Source organism: Odocoileus virginianus, chromosome 18, assembly GCF_023699985.2.
Source record: "Odocoileus virginianus isolate 20LAN1187 ecotype Illinois chromosome 18, Ovbor_1.2, whole genome shotgun sequence".
Taxonomy (NCBI): Eukaryota; Metazoa; Chordata; class Mammalia; order Artiodactyla; family Cervidae; genus Odocoileus; species Odocoileus virginianus.
The window spans coordinates 25,348,963-25,370,720 of NC_069691.1; the positions used below are offsets into that span (position 1 = coordinate 25,348,963).

General features: G+C 38.9%; 2 protein-coding genes across 39 annotated transcripts in view; one reads left to right on the top strand and one right to left on the bottom strand.

Moving 5' to 3' along the window:
• Window positions 1-7,041, top strand: part of LOC139039412 (uncharacterized) — a 75,922-nt gene extending 68,881 nt beyond the window's left edge. The window contains exon 5 of the mRNA XM_070480161.1: window positions 6,357-7,041. The gene's annotated coding sequence lies outside the window, so the exon portion shown is untranslated. The remainder of the gene's footprint in view (window positions 1-6,356) is intronic.
• The window catches only part of PTPRD (protein tyrosine phosphatase receptor type D), a 2,322,816-nt gene that overhangs the window by 543,457 nt on the left and 1,757,601 nt on the right, over window positions 1-21,758 (bottom strand). The gene's annotated exons all lie outside the window — the stretch shown is intronic.

Genomic DNA, 21,758 nt, shown 5'->3' on the forward strand with positions numbered 1-21,758 from the left:
ATTTGAGATCCTGGCTAGGAAGTCTGATTGCTGTCTAAGAGCACCATCAAAGAAGAAATAGTATCAATATATTCCACTCATAGCAAGTTAGATAGGCTAGAGAACTCAGTGATGCTGGTTACCAAGGTGAGCAACAAGCAAAAAGAAAAGGGATGCAGAAATCAGGGGAGACAGGGCAGTGTAAGAAAATGATGCAAGCCCAAGCAGCCAACCTCCCTGACACCACGAGGTCCTCGATGTGCCTGTCCCACTACAACCAAACATCTTGGAGAAAAAAGTAACAATGAAAGGAAGGGACTAGAGAGTCTGAGCTATTATTGTATTGGGTTGGTCAAAAAGTTTGTTCGGGTTTCCCCTGTAACATCTTACAGAAAAACCCAAAGGATCTTTTTGGCCAACCCAATACAAAAGAGTGTTGTTCAGGGTAATAGGAGAGAGAGCATGCACAAGTAGAAAAGCCAAGCTTCCTCTGTACTTCTAAGTCATGTTGGGAATAAGACTGCAGCCCCGTATACACATATTAACATATTCAGATCAGATTTGTAACAAAATAGCTCCCTGTGGCATCTACTACAGTATACAAGAGAGTTTACCATTTGGAGCTTTGAGGTCAAAAAGTATCAGAGGGGGACTAATCATCTGCCAAAATCACCTAATTTTACAAATAAGGAAACTGAGTCCCAGAGAGTTTAAGGTGACCCAACTATTGGTTGCCAGAACAAAACCCCAGATGTCATGGTCCAGTGTCCCTGCCCCCTCAGCTACTCCTAATTGCCTCCCAGTTCTGGATCCAAGAAGCCAGTTTTTCAGCTTATCAGTGAGCAATAAATACAGAATATTTTAAAACTATAAATACTTCCATGAAGGGAAATGAAGGAATGGTACTAGACATTTCCTTAGTTTCTTTCTAGCTCTCACATTCTTTGATGAACAGCACACAGAAGCTTTGCTATAGCACAACCCCCTCTAGTGCATAATTCAGCATACGATGAGTATGAGTCTATCTTGGACCCCATCCAAGGAAGTTAATTCCTAGAAGTACTGGGAAGATTTTATTCTTATCCATCATGAAGCATCCTAAAAAGGCTGAAAATAATGTTTAAGGACAATAACAGTAATCACTTGTATTGTGTACTAAACATCATGCTATCCCACTGTTTTTCAAAAGGCACATCATGACCTTTTCTGGGTCATGAATCTAGTGTGGCATGAAACATTTTTTAAATGAAAGTAGGAAAGTAAGAAGAGTGCATTATCTCTATTAAATATTGTTTTGTAAAACTTTTGTTCCCATGATGTGGCTAGTGATTAAAAGAAAAAGTTTCAAAACCTGTTACTTAAGAATCATTAGCCCCATTGTATAACTGAGGAAACAGAAACCAAGGGGATAAGTAATTTGGCCAATCTGACACAGCTAGTGAGTGGCCAAGCTAGAATGTAGAAACCACTGTTCTACTTCAAAATTTTGTGTTTTTACTTCTATTCTGATTATAAATTATTATCCAAGGAACTGCATTAGTTGTTGCTGGTCACATTTCCTTTGTGAAGACTACAGTGGTCTATAGTAAATCCAGTTAGGATGGAGAAGTATGACATAGGTTCAAATGGCATGCTTTGAAGATACTAAACCCTTTCCTAAGACACTGAAATGAATATTTGAGACCTCTTCCTATAGGTGCTAGTTATGCCTAATATATGTCATTAATTTGCTGCTAAATGCACACATGGAATAACAATGGTTTTAATCCTCAAATAACTTAAATATTAATCTCTACAAGTGTTAAAATGTTTGCGAGAGCTTTCCAAATTTAATTCACATGGCATTTCTCAGTAGCTTATTTATTGATCAAACACAGACCTGGCACATGAGAAAGATAACATAGCCACCAGGGAAATCCATGAATACTGGAGTGGGTAGCCTATCCCTTCTCCAGCAGACCTTCCTAACCCAGGAATCAAACCAGGGTCTCCTGCATTGCAGGCGGATTCTTTACCAACTGAGCTACCAAGGAATCCCCATATACAAAACACAGTCCCTAAACTAAACAATATTTCTATTCATTTCAGAACACAAGATATACACATTTAAAGTAATCAGACGACACTATAATTCTACCTAAACTGTGAAGAAGAAAGGAAAAAAACTCGGATTCCATGCTAATATTTTTTACTTACATGGAGAATCTATAGACCATTAACACTGCAGGTTTAGGTGCTGTTATTCCCATTCCTCAGATTTGAAAGCTCAAACTCAGAAGTAGAAGCTGATCAAAATGAGCCTCTAGTCCTGATCTTTCTGATTTGACTACCTAATGTCTAAAGTCTCTTTACAAACAGGTGGGCTTCCAGTAGACAAAGAGGTGGTTAGAGATGTTGAGACTTGCTATGCAAACATTCCAGCTTTTCTCCATATGAAGGAAATGTACTCTCTTTTTCTCCAAGGTGGCATTTCTTGTTGCTGTCAGGCAGCAATGTTCTCTTTTAAAAAATCCACATCTTTCTCTAAAGACAGGCCTAGAAAAGCCAGGCCCTCTCGCCTGACTGTTCAGTCTGCATTTCACCCTCACCTGCTCTGTGTAGAGGACGTTATGGTACGATGCTATTTTCCATTGGCTCTGCTACTGGAGATTACAGCATGCGACTGTGACAAATGGATATTCCCATTAAATTCTTTAGTAGAGTGGGGCATTCCATTAACCATTGGCACTATCCCAACCCAAGTGAAACATTGGGTCATTTTTTTCTTGTGAGCAAGAAGTGAAGGAGGAAAACAAAGGATAGACTCTAATTACTGTTCCTATTTTTTTGTGTTGCATGCATTATGATAGCCGTATATTACAATTATTTATAATTAATATATGACAAGCTGTCAGCTAAAATTTAACAGGTGATTTGTCAAGAAGTTGCACTAACTCATACACGAAGCTGTGGATTTCAGTATTTCCAGCAATAAAAGTGTGTTTCGGTTTTGTTGGCTTAAACCGATTGTGTTTAAATATTCAAAGGCCACCTCTCTATGTGTGTGCAGCATCTTTAAAAAGACAACACACGCTAACACAAATGGGTAATTTGTTAGTAATTTTAAGGAATAAGCACATTCTTCTGAGACTTTAACCTTTAAATGCTAATGTTTTCACTGAAGAAATTAATTGCCTTGTGTTTATTTGGAAATTTTAAACTTGATGATTTGTACACATTTTCAAATGGTGTCTTTGGTAGTAAAGGTAAAGCTGAATGATGAGAAAAGTAATTGCCATTACTTACATTCCGTTTAGGGTTTGTATCTTATACTAGGGAATTCTAGGGAAATAGAAAGACTATCTTAAAATACAAAAAAAAAAAAAAAGAAAACATGATTAAGAAGTCACCAGAAAGCCAATAATTAATCACGCAATGAGGGGGATATCTAGGGAGACCAAAAACTGATGGAGCAACCTCCATTTTGCTGAATGGCACAAGAATGGGGCGAGAATGGAAATGAATCACTGAGATTTCTTGGGAGTGATAACAAGTTTCTTTAAAAGGAGAAACAGTTTGGTTTCAATATCAACGTCATGGGACCTAACCTGGAAATGACGTTAAATTCTGAAACTACAGTTTTATTATTGGGTCCCTGGCCAACCAAAGTTGGTATTGTGTAGGAGAATGAGAGAAAAATGCAGCAGCCTTTGTTTAACATTTCTTGCGCACAAGGCTGACTCTCATCGGTCAAGACTAGAGCTTGCTTCAGGATGTTACTGACTCACAGTCCGCTATCGTAGAGGGTGCTCCTTCTCCTTAAATAAAGAATGTGCTTTGAGACTTAATGGTAGGAGAGAATAAAACCAAGAGGGTGAAACCCAAAGTGCAGTAAGCTTCTCAATGTGGGTAAGACTTCTGTGCCCACAAACCAAGTTCAGTCTTCACCGTTTTAGCAAGAAAACCATGCAGAGTCACAAAATTATTTGTAAAGGGTCTTTCAAATGAGGTTTCAGAAAGTGATTTTCAGAAACTCACTCAGAAGCAAAACACCACAAGTTGAATTCCATGGGCGTATACCTCTTCACAGGCTGTGAATTATAAATGACTGGTGACAAACCAGAGCTTTTATCCTCAATCGGGACCCCAGTTACCAGATTTCACCTTGCTTCCCAGCATAGCTGTGGATGTTTCTGAAGAAATTCAGGAGCAGTTTTCAAGATAATGAACACAGCAAAGACATTAAGATGACTATTTTTCAGCTGCTTTTCAAACCTTTCTCTATCTTCATCTTATACATCATTATACCACTTAACAATTTCTCCCGGATGTGTCCATACTTGGGATAATATTCTTTTCAGTTGTTTGACAGCAGATTCATGTCTGACTAGAGCCGAAAGCTCTTCTGATAGAACTTTCAGCTCTCTGTGTACTCCATAAATATTTGAGAAAGTAAAGGAAGTGAAGGATGAAGCTAGGAAGAGAGAAAGAGGAAATGAATTGGTTGTCAATTCGTTTTTTCTTGGGAAACATCACTTTACTTACAAAGCTTCCTGTAGTTCACTTAGAATGAATTTGTCCTGCCTCTGGCCTCACATTCTTTTTCTTATTTCCTGTTTCTCTGTATTTTGTATGTGTATATTTACACCCTATTAATCTCTAAACATCTCCACACTCATATTTCACCATCAGCAAGCAGAGAAACTGAACTGTAAGCAAATCTCAAGACTTCTGCTGAATGACTCGATGGAAGGTAACATGGGCTTAGATATCCCTGAGGCTGGTCGGATGTTACTCTCACAATCCCTCTTACTGGGCCTGTGCTGAAAGGTAAAATAACTCTTGAGTGAAGCCTCACTAACTAAAAGATACCACAAAATGTCACAAATAAATAATAGTAGAATCTGAACAGAAGTGGATGGATTCATAGTGCCACAGAATTCTTAATATGAGTAATTACAAACTTCCATGGCTTCCTACTAGATGTCAGAATAACTGATCAATTCAGTAGAATGAAAATCCTTCATACTTCTGATTGGTACTGAACTTTTCATTTCTAACTAGGTACACTTCTATTAGGTAGATCAATCATTCATTTATCTCTAAATATTCTTTTCCTTTATCATCACCTATTATTCCAAAACATCCTGGTTTTCAAAACTCATTGATCACATCTCCAAAATTACTAGTAACACTAAACAGGTCCAGCAGAAATTTAAACAGGCAAAACAAAAAATATTATTTCCCACATGTATGATTACTTTAAATCATCTATTCAAGTCAGTGCTTGTTTTATAAATATAGAAACATCATTCTTGGTTAATTATTATCTATTTTTTAATTTTTCAGGGTCACATTTTGTTTCCTTTTCTTAACACCAAAACCCATTTTTCTAATACAAATATCTCTTTTTTTGGACTCATACAATAATCTTTTGTATATTCTTCTGCTCCTAATGTTTTTCTTATTGGCCCCAATCTATTCTCCATTGTGCTGCCCAATTAAATTTAATAGAGCACAAGTTTGATTATATAAATTCTATGCTCAAACAAAAACAATAACAACAACAACAAATCTCAGTGGTTCAGGACTATTGGCCAAACTTAAGTAGAAATATTCTAACGGCATTGAAAGGCCACCACAAATGGAATGCTGCCCGACTCATTTTTCCATTCTAAATTTCCACTGCTTTACTACCAATACCTTAAACTCCAGAATTGTCTGAACAAAACTGTACATTTTTCTTACTCAAGTTTCTTATGATTGCCTACATGTTGAACTCCTGCCCAGCCTTTAAGGGTCATCTCATCAAAGAGCTGGGCATTTTTTGTCTTCTTGATTCTTCTACCCAGGCATGAATGCTACTACTTCATTTAAAACATCTGATTCTTTGGGTTTCCCTAGAACATTTTTTCTCTGTTGCATTAATTCACTATGCTGGATTCTAACCTCACATGGTAATAAACGTGTGTATTTATTTGGTTAAAAAAATCTGATTCTTCAAATTTCTCTTACGCTAAATAAATAGTCTACTGAAGTAAGATGATATATCACAGAAAGCACTCATGCCCAAGATGTGGTTCATGACTTGTTTAATTGGTATCTATCAATGATTGGAACGGTAACATATTATAAATATGAGAATGCACTGGACAGAGTCAGTGGGAAATTACACCAACTTATGTCTAATCACGCCTTGAAAAGTCTTCTGCCAGGTGACTATGTTTAGGAAGAGAACAATGAAATTCCCAAAATTCTGAGTTAAGACGAATATGAGGAGCTGAAGACAATGGAAACTTTTAACTCTTTTTTTTTCTCTCTCCCTTCCTTCTCTTCCCCTATCCCTTCGTTCATCGCTCCCTCCCTTCCCTCTCTCTGTCCCTCTCTCTTCCACTCAGCTTTGCTCATTCATGCCAGGAGATAAACGAAACTGGGACTGTTAACAATCTGTGACCTGGGGAAGCACAAAAGCAAATCAAGTCAGGCAGGGGCTGTTCTCCGTCTTTCCCATGACAAAGAAATGTGTGTGACATCTAGAAGCCATCCTGAAATGGGCCCTCAGTGCCCATGCTTTCTCCACCAGAAGAACCTACTACCTAATGGCAGGCTCTAGGAAATATCCTCCCTTGCACCAAGTGGGTGTCCCTGCTGGCTGAGATGGTCAAGAATCCTCCTGCGGTGCAGGAGACCTGGGTTGGGAAGATCCCCTGGACGAGGGCATGGCAACCCTCTCCAGCATTCTTGCCTGGAGGATCCCCATGGACAGAGGAGCCTGGTGGGCCGCAGTCCATGGGGTCACAAAGAGTCGGACGTGACTGAGCGACTAAGCACCGCACACATCAAGCAGAGGTAAGAAAGAACATGGCGCCCGTATTGTTTCTCTTTTTATTCCTGCACTGCCCCAAAGCAGACTGTGTTCCCAGACTGTGCATATCAGAACTGCTCCATTTGGTCAGTTAGGCTGGGGAAAGAAGAGATGAGAAAATGGAGCAAATGCTGAAAGCTATATTTCGTCCACGATTCAAGCTTTCCTGTGTCATCCATAACACACCTGCTTTTTATTAAAGTTATATTTATACTTGTTTTTCTCATTCCTTCCCTGTGCCTCTGCCACAAGCCAACCCCTGGTATGTTTTCAGTTGGCAAGACTATAAAATCTCAAAGAGAGAGACTGGGCCTTATCCATGTGTCCCTTGTATACCTGCAGAAGGTCCTATACAAAGAGGGCAAGAGAGGATGCTACTGAATTTTTCAGAAGTCTAGTGTTTTCTCTGAAATGAATGTAAACTCTACTGGGCATAAACATATCCCAGTTTTTCCAGTTTAATATATTCCATCCTGTTGTCTCCAGAGAGTATACTTGCATTTATCAGAACACAAGTCTAAATGTTGGGAGTGTTGAACCCTTAGAATGGTGGGTCCCACCCCTGGCTATACATTAGAATCACCTGGAAGACTTAAACCATATGCCCAGAGTCAATTTATATGATCTAAATTGGATTGTTTGAGAATGGGGCATTAGTGTAAAAAAGTCCCAAGTGATTCAAATGTTAACCAAGGTAAAGTAATATTGCTTTGCAACTCTAGGAAACACAATTTGAAAAACACTAGACTAGTTTTTCTAAGCTATTTCCCAGCTCCAAGATTTTTTGTGAAAGCACTTTTATAAGTGAAAAAGAAATGTCTGCTTAATTAGATTCCATTTTTAAGTAGTAACTACAAATGAAACATAGTCCAAATTTTGAATACTGGTGGGATTTTTTAGTTTTTCTTTTTACTTAGTTTTCACCATTCATTCATCCCACAGCTCACTCATTCAGGCCTCCACTGTGTGTGAGGTATGTCAACTATGCACTATTAAGTCATTTTAAGAATGTGTTCTGTGAGTAAGGCACACATATTAAGGAAAACCCTTTCATCCAAATACAATGCAAATGTCCCCTAATGATTTTCATTCCTGGCTGTCCAATTTAAAGAGGAAGCAATGTTATCAAACTAGTCTAAATTCTAGCCATCCCACCCCCAAATAATGCTGTGATTAAAATAAAGAATCAGAAAGACTGAAACCCCTTCCCCCTTGGAAAAAATCTGGAATTAAGTCTTGATGTTCATGTGTTATTTGTGAGTTAAATCAGAAACAACAGAACTATTACTTTGAGAGAGAGATGTGGCTCACAAATTTTTGCTTAAGGAATTCATTTTCTTGAGAGGAGAGTATTCTTGGTAAACACACATAGTAGAAAATGATCAACTGTGCAAACTACGCCACTACAGCAGACCTCCTTCATTCCTCTGAGTTCTTAGCACAGTAGCTAACAAATTCGAGGAACACTGTCCACACCATATTAGTTAAATATTAATATTAATGTGGCACTTTGCAGTTCACAGAGACTTTTAAGACGACCACCTCTTTCAAGGCTCCTAATAATTTTGTGGCTGGTACAACACCCATTACCCAGGGATCTCCCTGGCAATCCAGTGGTTAAGACTAGGCGCTTCCATGGCAGGGGGCCTTTTTATACTTCTTAAAAGGAAAACACACACACACACACGGCACTATTTTATCTAAATCGAAGAGTTTTTTAATTCTACTCTGCACAGCTGGCTTTTTCTAACTGTCCCTGTTCTGCAGGAAGTGCCTAGCTTCTGGCACTGGTTGGGGGGTTGAACCCCACCTTCTCTCTCTCTCTCTCTCTGGCTATAACTAAGGTCTTAACAGCCTGTGGAGACCACAGGACTCCTTCAGCAGGCAGCTGTAATTACATGAAATTTACCGGACCTTATAGTGCAAACCCAGCAGCCTGCGGGACGTTTCAGTGGGCTTCAGCCTTCTATTTGGGAACATGCTGGTTCTAGCTTTGCATTCAGGGAGACTTGGCCGTGAAGTATTTGTGTTGGTGCGTTTCTTTCTCCACCTGTTTTTAAAAAGCCTTGAAAGATACTTTCAGCTAACTATATCCATCCCCCATCCTTAAATTATATTAGAACAGCATAATAGCTACCTTGGAAATATGATCTCATATACAACCTGGGGCCGGGGGGTGGGGGGCGGGGGGAAGAGTCAAACAGACAACCTCAATGAAATCTTCTTTAGAATAAAACTATGCATTTCAAGGAGAGGCGGCAATGTTATGTTTACCTTAGAATTACTCCTAATCCATGCAGAGACTGGAGAGAGAATTTTAAGTCTGGAATGAAACACACTTGCCTGGAAATGAAGATGCAAGAGGAAAGAAGCAAATCTCAAAAATTAAGAGAAAGTGTGTGTCAACCACCCATATCTTGTCGATTCTCAAACTTTCCAAATTCTTTTTGGACTACAAAAAGAAAATACAAAAATACCCTTTGTTTAACAACCCTCCAGCTATTCTGGTTACAGCTTCTGGGAAATGTGTCTGTCAAAAGTTTCCAAAGACTTTGGTATTTTTCCTCTTGGGCAACTGAACATCATAAGGGTTATGGCACCAACGTGATCTTCCTGCCCTTCTCTCCTCTAGTTCAGCACTCCATGGAGCATTGGTCCTTTTGGCCTTGAAGGAAACATTATGGGAAGGAGGGAGAAGTGGATATACTGATTACCTGACATAAATGACTAGGTGCCTCAGAACTTTACCCTCTGTCCAGACAGTGCCTCATAGTGACAAGGATACTGGGGAAAAGGGCCCCAGTTTGCCATAAATCTGGTTATCCAAAAGGGTATGAGAACTTGATGCTTTTTACTTCCTGCATGCTCAGAAGAAAATGCAGCCATCCTACTTGAGACCCCAGGTCCCCTCCTTTCCGTCTATTTTTGTCTTACACCCTTTACACTCTGTATTCATGTTGCTAGGTTCATAATTAGAGTGTTGGCAATGTCTGTTCCTTTGCTTTCAATTCCATTTTATACAAATGTTCCCATCACTCGTTTTAAAAGCCCTGGGCACATTTTCAAAACATACAACCCAAACAAATAAACTGCACAACCTAAGCCAAACCCACCAACAACTGGACACCCTTCCCATTTTGGAAGGCCACCCTGAGAAGTTACTTAATTGCAATATATTCTGTGAATCTAAGTTCACAGAGCTGATAATGGAAGTTTTATGTTAGCACCTCTATCACTCAAGAAATGTACAACCTACAAATAAGCCACAGAGTCACCTACTTAAGATTCAATGGAGTGAATTTCACCTTGAGTGACATCCTTAGAAAAAAGAATTTTTAGAGAGGAGCGAAGTTCCTAAGGGGAATTTTAACATAGGGTTAAACTTTGGCAGAAGTTATTATTTGCAAGTGCTGCTGAGAAAGTTTATATTTAGAACTAAGTTCTTGATCTTATCCAGTGATTGACTTTTTGGTGGCCTTTGGAAGTAACTTTGATAGCAAAATTCCTGTCTGTCATTTACCCCTAAAGCTGACATGATCACAACAGTGGAAGCTGCTATAAATGAGGCCATGATAAGAAGAAAGGGAAAAGAAAAAAAAAAACTTTACCAATGGGAAGGATTCCAAAATGTGAAAAAAGAATTTATGATAAATCGGTTTTTACCTTGGTACAGCAAAAAAAGGAAGAGCTCGACAAAATTCCAATTTTGCTATGAAATTTCTCCAACACAGAATAGGCAGGACTGCACAAATGCACTCACTGTCTGGAGCAGTAAGGAAATGAGGCTCTTTGGATGCGATTCAGGCTGGCACCATGGTCCTCAGGTGCCAGAGGGGAAGAAACAGGTTCTCTGCAAGATGGCAACCTGTGGGAATCAGCAGCGGTGCAATCGATCAACAGCCGGGGCTGCAGCCCTTGCTTTTGTTTCTCAGACAGAGCAAACCGCTAAAAAGTCAGCTCATAGCCCCAACAAAAACTGAAACGTTTGTAACAAGCGTTACCACCTGTGCCTGTGTCTCAGCCCTGCCACAATAATGTACTCTTCTGAGTCTTCCAGCGGTGGTGGAGGGTGAGCATGAGACAGTGAGAAGGTGGAGATGAGGAAGGTTCCAACATGCAGCCTGCAGAATGAGTGGATTATCACGGTCTATGCAACAACTGTGTGTGATAAGATCTCCCATCCCCTATCAAAAAAGGCTCTGTCTCCAGGAAAACAAAGACTTCTCTGCTCAGTGCTGTCCCCTCCCATGACTGAGCTTTCTTTTTAACAATGTTATATTATTACAAACTTTGTAAAGCTGGGGTCATGGAGGTTGTATTAAAAACACAATAAACAAGAGCAGCTGTTGATACAAGCTAGTATTTTGACCATAATTACACTTTTTTCTGTCTTCTTGATGATTTGGGACATTTTGAGCCAGGTATCTGCACAAATCCTGATAGAATGAGGATAAAATGCCACAGCATCTAGGATGTGACCTACATTTATGTAAACCTTGTGGATACAAAGTGCTTCATCACTTGAAAAAAAAAAAAAAACTGTAATTCTTTTTATCTTTGATTTTCATGAAACCCATCCAGGGACAGTCTAGATTTTCAGAAAGAACAAATTTTTCAGTACAGGAGGCAGTGTTTGCCAGTACAGCAACAAGAATCCAGCCAAGTTGCTTTGGAGGAGTTAAGCAAGTACATTTCAATAAGGACCCAAACAATCCTTGGCGACCAGTCAGAACAACCAGTCATCCTTGCATTAAGGAAGCCCTCAAATATGAGGGCTGTCGGTGGAAAATAGAGTTACTCACCAACTGAAAATGTTTACTTGAAGTGAGAATTATTTTATGGAAACCACTGTGAGTTTTGGAATACTTACAATCTGTTCAGATTGGTGGCTGAGTACAATGTTACTGCCTCAATATGCCCTGAGACTTCTCATCTGTCTGCTTAATGGAGCAGGTGGCGGATTCTCCACTGAGCTGTCAGCTTCTGGAGGGCAGGGACCATGTCTTATTCATCTCGGATCGCATACAATACCAAGCTCTTCACAGGCAGTTGATAAATATTGAATGAAAGAATCTTTACATGCAAATTCTCTGACCCCCAGCATAAAATGTCACCACGTCCATCATCCCTTATTGCACTGTTTTATTTTTTCTGTAAGGTATTATTGCCAGTTGTCATGTGATATGTGGTTGTTTTTATTATTTATGTATTATTTACTTATCCCCACTGGAATCTAAGTTCCCTGAGGGTAGGGACTGAATAACTGATTTCTTGTATTTCTCTACACTGGTTTCTAGGATGGTGCCTGGCATATCACAGGTCAATTATATATAAATATGTGTTCGATTTTTGAATGAAGCATGAATGATAAGTGGATGGCATTCTTTTTTTCTTTAATATTTTTTATCTTCATTTTCATCTATTTTATCTTAATAAAGCCTGAAAATTATATTATGAACTTAATAGTAACAAAAGAAAGTTTCTTTATTATACAGTGATTTACTCTAAAGAATGGAAAAATCAGGAAACCAGGTATTGCTGGTGTCAAGCTTGTGGGTCTACAAACCTGCAGAGAACTATGAATGACAAGAAATACAAAAGAGAGAGGCAAGAAACAGAAGAGTCTCCTGGAGTCTATCAGTGGTGGATGTCATATGAACTGATGGGCTGCCCCACATGAATAGTAAAACACATTTGTGCACCATTTTTAAGATTCTGTGTGTGTACCTCATCATTAAAACAAAACACTGGGTTTTCTGTTACACTGGGCAGGGTCTTCAAGTCCTTCAGACTCACAGAGGCAAAACTACATCTTATTCAAATGTTGAGTTCTCTTAACACATAACATAAACTTAGAATAAAATTTTAATAAGACAGTGTAATACTCTTTCCCTTGAGCATTTCTGCATTTTTTCCCCACATGTGAATGAATAACAATTCACAAGCTATTAATAATGTTTCATTTTACCACCTAATTTAATGGCTGATAAAACCAGTGACCAGATGGTTCAGTGACTTGACCATTATTTACATGTGATTGGTGATCCTGCCAAATATAAAAACTTCAACTGCAAATTCCAGATATTATTTCTTTCTTTCAAGTCAACAGAGAGCAGAACTTCTTTGTTCCTTGTAGATGCTCATGATGTGTGATGACAATTGAGCAGACTTGCTTTTGCAATTTCTCAGGTTGATTATTACCAAATGAACCTGGGATAAATAGGAAAGTGGCCTAGCTGCAGAGTCTGACTCTGGGATATACAGAGAAGTAAAAAAAAAGTCTTCATAGAAAGCTGAGCACTGAAGAATTGATGCTTTTGAACTGTGGCCTTGGAGAAGACTCTTGAGAGTCCCTTGGACTGCAAGGAGATCCAACCAGTCCATGCTAAAGGAAATCAGTCCTGAATATTCATTGGAAGGACTGATGGTGACGCTGAAACTCCAATACTTTGGCCACCTGATGTGCAGAACTGACTCACTTGAAAAGACCCTGATGCTGGGAAAGATTGAAGGTGGGAGGAGAAGGGGACAACAGAGGATGAGATGGTTGGATGGCATCACTGACTCAATGGACATGAGTTTGAGTAAACTCCGGGAGTTGGTGATGGACAGGGAGGTCTGGCATACTCCAGTTCATGGGGTTGCAAAGAGTCGGACACAACTGAGCTGACTAAGAGAAAGTCTGTCATTGGTCTTCCCACTATGCCCCTTCTCTCCCCTGAGAATCTCATACTCTGTACCTTAATCCCCATCCCCTCAATATTTCTAGCCAACCATGCATGCGGCCGCCTTGTTCTCCTAATGAATCTTATCTCTCCACTCATTTCCAGAGTGGAAATTGCACTGGAGATGAAAGAGCATAATCCCTAACTCTGTTAATAGCTCTGTATCTTGGGGTGAGCTATTAAAATCCCCAGAGCCCACGTTTCTTTCTCTGTAAAACAGAGATAATGATATTTATTTCATAGAGTTATTGCATAAACTACTTACAATTGTAGTACTTGAAACTGTACTTGAAACTGCCATGTAGAGCCTGTCTCCGAGGAAATATTTGATAAATGTTTAGCTTACAATGTCTAGATATTTGTTCTGACCTGAGATGGTGATTCTAAAGAAACTTTCAAAACAGATAAGTGAAGGATATTTTTCTAGCAGATGATGAGGGCATTCCTTCAGTTGGATCAAGAGCAGCATGGGGACAAAGTAGAATATTTAGGGGTATGTGGTATAGTTGTTCAGTGTCCAACCTATACAACCATACATGGGCACACTGAAGATAGACACACACTTACGAAACAGATAAAATGGAGGAAAAAAACCTATTTGGGCTTGGGGAGATGAGCAAATGAAACAGTGGACTCCAGTCACTAAATGTATAAGCAGTAATTATGATAACATAATTGCTCGTGTGTCTAGCTCTTTCTAGTGGATGGTAAATCTCTCTGAAAGTCCTAGTATAATCACAATAAACTTGACTGAAGACTAGCAGAATGACTTCAGAAACTCTTTTGCTTCCTTCATGACGCAGTTCAGGTTATCTCTAAGATGTTATAATCTTTGACAACTCTTTGACAAGTCTCTAAGCACAGGTAAGCTATGTGTGTTTTCCAATATGTTTAGCAGGACCAGGGTGTCAACAGTTCTGTAATAAGCAATCGAATTGTTTGGGTGCTCATGTATATTACTATGTTTAATAATAGGAATTACTCATTTCCTTAGATAATGTTTAACATCAATAACATATTTCATGGTTTCAGTGTGATTAGAAGAATAGGTTCTAGACTCAGACAGAGTGGCCTGATATCCTGACTCAGTGGCTTACTGAGAAACATTATGCCTGTGTTTTAACCTCTTTGGATCTCATGATTCACTTCTTATAGTTGTGGTGAGATGTGGAAAGACATCATTTTTTATGATGCTGAACCACCAAATTAATGGATCCTAGTCCTATCCCTTGATTCCCTATGAAATAATAATTGTCCTTATTGTTTAAGAACCATTGTTATGGCTCAGATGGTAAAGAATCTGCCTGCAATGCAGGAGATCCGGGTTCAATCCCTGGGTCATGAAGATCCCCTGGAGAAGGGAATGGCTACCAACTCCAGTATACTTGCATGGAGAATTCCATGGTCTGAGGAGCCTGGTGGACTGTAGACCAACTCTCGGTGTCACAAAGAGTTGGACACAACTGAACAACTAACACTTGTTAGGTTTTCTCTTACTTGGAACTCAGATTATCTTACCTGGCACATCTCTTTTCCATGCTTCAGTAGGTGAGGGTACTCAAAAGGGAAGGGAGCACAGAATGACCTTAATTTTCTATTTTTACCACTTTTGCTTTAATGTTCTCTACCAGGTTAATCTAAATGAAGAGAGTTTATGTGAGTGCGTGAGTATATGTGTGTGTGTGTACATGCATGTACCTCTTGTTATTTAAACAACTCATGAGACATAGCTGAAAAAGATTCACTGGGACTGGTTTTATGAACAATACACCCCTGGTGTATATTGGGGAATAGTCATAAAACCAAATGAATTGATGAAAAGCCTGCATTCTAGTTAACATCAGTTCCCCTTCCCCTTTCAACTCTGGAAATAGACCAGGAAACCAGTTTTCTGTGGGAAAAATGTTATGAATCCTGAAAACTCCTTATGCCTCTAAACCGCCTTTGTATGTTCATGTACTCTAATATTACAGGATAATCACTTTACTGCCATATCCTCAGAAGAATTTGGAGATTTGTTATTTCCTGGTTAAGGGTTTCATTATTTCTCCTGGCAGAAACCTACTCAGAAAGAATTCATTGGCTGTTTAATTCTGAGTTAATATACTTTGACCATTTAAATCTGGGAAATTCATTTGCAAAAATAACTCAGCACATTTGGTGTTTTTTAAGGACTGCAGTAAAACTTTACTGAGTGACCTGGTACCCTTTGCAAAGAGGGACTTAGTTTGAAATCATGTGAGTGAAAAACACAAATATATTTGCATACATCTTTAAAATTGACAAAGTTCAAGATCATGTCATGATATATGGCCCATGCAAATGTACTTTAAATGTATCCTTTTAATTATGTCATTCCTGTCCCTTTCCTTACCATTCTGTTTCACTTTTTAAATAATTTGTATTAGCCAAATTAGAAGAAAATACCTAATCAGGGCCTTGTTCTAAAAAGTCAAACATGAATAACCCAGAGTAACTTCTATGTCAAATTAATAGTTCATTAGAACTAAAGGAGGCTTATCTACCTGAGTGAGTAAACATCTTATTTTTAGCTGTTTTTAGAATTTTATGACAGGGACTTTTACAATGGTAGTGTATTTCTCCTATTATAAAGAATTTCAGAGAAACAATAAATTAGCTTATTAAATTAATGTCTAAATAGATTTAAATATTTTAATGGGCAAATAGTCTTTGGTTATTTTGGTATTTTTTGATGACTCTTTTTCTGACAATAGGTCAAATTATAAAAATTCACATTTGCCACCACTTAAAAAATGATAGACGTTTATCAGGAAAAAATGCAGAAGAACTTTCAGATCTCACTTGACATTTTTTTCTGGCGATGTTTACTGAGAATAATAACCCTCAGGGACATTTCACATTCACAGAGGAGACAGGCCAATAGACAAAGCTTCCAGGGTCATCATTTTGTCCTTTGTCCCTTTAACATTTAAACACTACAAGCAAGTGTCTCCGACTTTTCTCAGATGATCCAGTTCTTAAAGATGAAGCGTATTCAGGGCATGGGATGGAAATAAAGATGTCTACTGACATAACTCTGTGGAAGTGTTGCTCATGATCCACCTAAAATGAAACAGAAAGAAGGTCCACTCCTCCTATTTCTGTTGATAGAAATCATCTTAAGGGACGTTTACAGTACCTACTAGTAGACAGTTTATATGATTGGCTCTGCTGATTAACCAGAGTTCCCTAAGAATGAGCACTTATTAAGTGCTTTATAGCAATTGGAAGTGGTGTATATTAATCATACTTGGAGATGATAGTCAGCTAGCATTGCCAGATGCCATTCATTGCTCAGGAGGCCATCTGAAGGAACTTTCTGAAACACTGTGTCTCTGTTCCCAATAGCTGGATGATTTGTACAATATTGGAGAGAAGGGGAGTTGGTCCCCAGTCTGTCCTTCTGTGCGGTTCTTCATTTCAGGCACAGACAATACTTGCAGGGAAATAAAATGACTACTGGCCCTGCTGTAGTCTCAGCTGCCTCTCTAACCATAGATTTACATATTTACATATTACAAAGAGACTAAAAGGCACAGGACCAGTGTGTGGGAGCAGGGTAGGGGATGGTGGAGAACAAAAATGGAAGAAGGAAACTAAATAAAGAAAGAAGGTTTATAAATGCTTAAGAGAAGTGGTTCGATTTACTGCTAATTAAATCATTTGTACCCCATAAGCCCTCATAGGGTATGTAATACAAGAGAGAATGGCCACATCAGTGCCCTAGGTGATCCTAAGTATTTGTCAATCGTATACCTCCTCCAGGTCACTATTGGTTTTCTCTCTACATTTACCAGGTTCCTATGGCCAGCAGTGTGAACTTTTACTCTGTTTTTGGTGTGGAACAATTCCTTTATACTGGACAAGGAATAAACTGGGGAGGCCCAGGGTATATGCATTCAGACTTACATAATACAATACAGCTTTATTATCCCAGAGAAAGGCTTATATCCCCAGGTGTCTGCAAACAAGTGCTATCCTTTCTTGGGTCCATTTTGAGCTCAGGTAAGAAAGATGTTGGCCATGAAATTGGTGACAGGCAGGGATGGAGAACACCCCTCAAAGCTGTCCTGGATGTTTATTTTCTTGGTTTCACAATAAATAGAAGTGCTGAACGTAGGTGGGATATTAATGGTGAATAAACAATGTGATTGGGCCCAGTAGGTTTGGCTCTGCACTCATTCATTTGTTCGTCCATTCATTTGTTCATTCATTCATTTACTCAAATATCTACTGAGAACTTACTGGGTACCTGGCACTCTGAAAAACATGAAGGGTGCAATAATGTGCAAAAAGTCAGGTCACTGGTCGGTTATCATAGGGCTCAATAGCCACTTGCTGGCCAGTGAGAGTTCTGATTATTATTTTGGTTTTGGATGTCTCTTTAAAATTAACATCCTCTTCCTGATCCCAATTCTGAATTATAGATTTGTTAACAGAGTCTAACATTTGAGAAGGGTAAGAAGAGTCCTGCTAACTTCTTTTAATTTGGCATGATGACCTTCCAGCATTGGCTTCTCCAGTGCCTCAGTCGTTCAAGAATCTGCCTGTAAAACAGACCACCTGTAATGCAGGAGTCATGGGTGTGATCCCTGGCTGGGGAAGATCCCCTGCAGAAGGAAATGGCAAGCCACTCCAGTATTCTTGTCTGGGATATCCCATAGGCAGTGGAGCCTTGTGGGCTATAGGCCATGGGGTCGCAAAAGAATTGGGCACAACTTAGGGACTAAATTACCATGACCACCTTCCAGCATTAAAGTTCATTGGGTTTTGCTTCAACTTTTCTCATAGAAATAGAAATAGACAGAGGCTGGACCAAATCTGGTGGCCAAGGCTCTGATCATCCATTCTGAGCCTGCTCTATGACCCATCCTATGTCTCCTGATACAGTAAAAAGTGTAATGAGAGAAGAGTGATCTTTCCAAATCACAGAGGAGGAGAAATCTATTGACAGGGTGAACATTTTTGTCTCTCTGCTTAAGTAAGAGTTTTCAAAGCAAACACTTTCAACCTTCCTCTTGTAACACTGTTTACAGAGAAAATACACTGTATGTTTGCTTGGGGTCTGGAATGTAGCCTTCCAAATAAAGGCAGGAGGGGATTCTTGGGTGAAAAGAGGTCAAACTGGAGAAAAATTAAGACAGTCATCTTTTTTCCAGCCATAACCCTAAGCAACCCCACAGTATCTTCTTCAGGAATCTACCTGGTGATATTTGATATATGCTAATATGGTAGCCACACTGACAATCACTAAATAAACAGCATATGAGTGGCAAGTGTTTGAGAGATAAGGCAGGATTTTAGATCCTCAAGCTGCTGTTTCTAAGCGAGGCTTCACCTCAAGCCTTGGCTCAACCCCCATTCAGCGTTGTCTGTAGAAATCACCAGCCACATGCTCCTGCCTTTTTTCTTTCATGAAGATGATGACCCAGCACAGCATCCAATCAACTCCTCCTCACTGCTTTTAATGTCATTATTTTTATTGAGCAAAATTCTAACTGCTCAGAGCTAACTATTACTGTTTAATCTGAGGCCGCCTATTAAGAGTAATGTTATTACTGCAAAGACAGAAACAAAAAAATGGCCCAGGTACCCTGCAGTTTTCTGTCAACTCACGCCTGCTGTTCCTCATCACAGAGTATTAACAAGAAGTGATTATTCTTGTGTATAGCAGCACATTTATGCACACACAATAAAGAGAATTAACATATTTTAATGCATTTTTTTTCATTGGTGATTTAGTTGCTAAGTCGTGTCTGACTCTTGTGACCCCATGGACTGTAGCCTGCCAGGCCCCTCTGTCCATGGGATTTTCCAGGCAAGAATATTGGAGTGGGTTGCATTTCCTTCGGCAGAGCATCTTCCTGACCCAGGGATCGAACCTGCGTCTTCTGAATTGCAAGCAGTTAGCCTAAAATAATACTTCTAAGGTAATTTCTGATATACAGCAGGGACTAGCAACACAATGGTCTCTTTCATTTAAAATAATAGCTGTAACTGTTCTTTCTTTTTCTCATTTACTCATTCTTTCAATAATCTTCATAAAGCACTTATTTTATGCTCTCATCAGGGGTGCAATGGTAAAGAAATAAAAAAGGTTTCCTACTCTCATGGAGTTAAAAGTCTAGTGAGAGAGATCATTTCTGAAAAAGTTGTATATTGGTCAAATTTTTATACATTCATATTAAAATTCAATATGTAGTTTGGTCTCACAATGGAGTAATCCATGAATACTATTGTAAGGTAAAGCACTGACTTGTAACATATCTGGTTAGGACAGATACATCAGGCTTTATTAAAGCTAGGTGCATATTTCCTTTCAAACATAAGAATACCTTCCTTTTACAAGGTTTGTGCAAATGAGTATCATGTAGATATACGCTTTCATACAAGACAAGGAAGATGTTATAGTATATCTTACAGTGCACTGATAAACTCACGGTGGTATAGATTTACATAAAGAGCAGACACATAGACAAGTAAACACAATGCAATGTATGTGCTTTACTAAAAGTATGAGAGCTTAGCAGAGCAGAAAGAGTGAGAAGCGGGGCAATGTGGGGCAGAGTGTAAAAACGTAAAGCTTCTAGAACCCAGATCTTAAGGATTAATAGAACTGAGCAGAGAAAGGAAAAAATGATGAGAAAGGAAATAAATTCACAGAGGATTGAAGACATCGACTCATGGTTTTCTCAGTCATTCTCATCAGCCTCCTCATCAAGGGAAGCCTCGGTTACCTTTGTAGACATTATCCTCCACTCTTCCTGGGCTCCTTCCTGTCTTCTTACTTGGAAGAACAAGGAAAGGAGAAGGACAAGGATGATACCATTCAGTGTTAACTGACAGTCTGGTAGAAAAACTAAGATGGGGAGGAAAGAACCCCGGGATCCTGAGGATCAGGCCTCAAAGGTCAAACAGAGCATCAACAAAGTGGTCTGAAAAAAGCACGTTAGGGCAAGAACCAACAAGTTCTTCTATTTTTTCCTTCTATTTATAGTATCAGGAAAGATTGACTCTGGAAGAAATATTGTTGATTTATTGACTAAAACCAGAGAGGTGTCCCTTTCATTTTATATTTCTCTTTGATTAGATTTATTTTGCAGTGTCTCGGTTTTCACTCGTAGTTCTGGAGAGGATCTTTAAAATGGTTTAATGCAACCTCTTTGTTTCATGGATTAACAAATGATAGATCAGAGTGCTGAGATAATTTGTTCAAAAACACAGTTACTTCCGGGCAAAATTGAGACCAGAAGCCAGATCTGTGCCCCCCTCCCCCACTGCCAAAGTGGAAAGTGATTTAAAGTTATTCAGACTGGTTTAACTCTGGGCTCTTAGTTATATCTGTGCGCTTTTATTCTGTATAATGGAAATAAGAATACTTTACAGAGAAGTGATGAGAAATAGATGACAAAAAATACATGAAAAACACCTCGCAGAGTACTGAAAACTTAGTAGCTACTCACCTATGAAGCATCACTTTTCTCCTCTTTACTCAACAAAAATCATGTTGAGGAATTGGACAAACTGTGATTAAGATATTTCAGAGCATGACTTCTGAAGTCAATCTAAAATCATGAACATTATTAGTGGAAGATAAATGTGAGAACTGATGGAAATTCATACAAACACACACACACACACACACACACACACAGTTTCTTCCCAGGGTGAATAATAATCAAATGTTTAAAATTGCTGGGAATGCCTCAGTAATGCCAATTATATTAATAATGAATACCACTCATTGAGCACCTACTGTGTGTCACTTGAATCACATGTATTAATTTTAATTCTGGCAATAAGCTTGCAAAATACTTCACAGATGGATGATAAAAACAAGAGGCACGGTGGTTAAGTAATGTTACCCATGGTTTAGCAACTACCATGAGGATTCAGAACAAAATTATAGAGAATTTTCAACTCAGACTTGTTCTAAGCAGATAAATAGAGAGAAGTGATTTCTTAAAATACTTTCAAGCACAAATACCTAGATGCTTAAACTAGCAGCTGTTCTCCTTGGATAATCAATGGGAGGTGTTGCTAGGCTTAATCGGTCAGGACCATAAACTTAGGTGACTTAAAAATGGAACAAAGGGCACAGATGAAGATTTCTTCCAAGCATACACCTGCTGGAAGCTATGAGTAACTATCCCTTTGGTCAGACTTAATTGGATTTAGATCTAAATGAA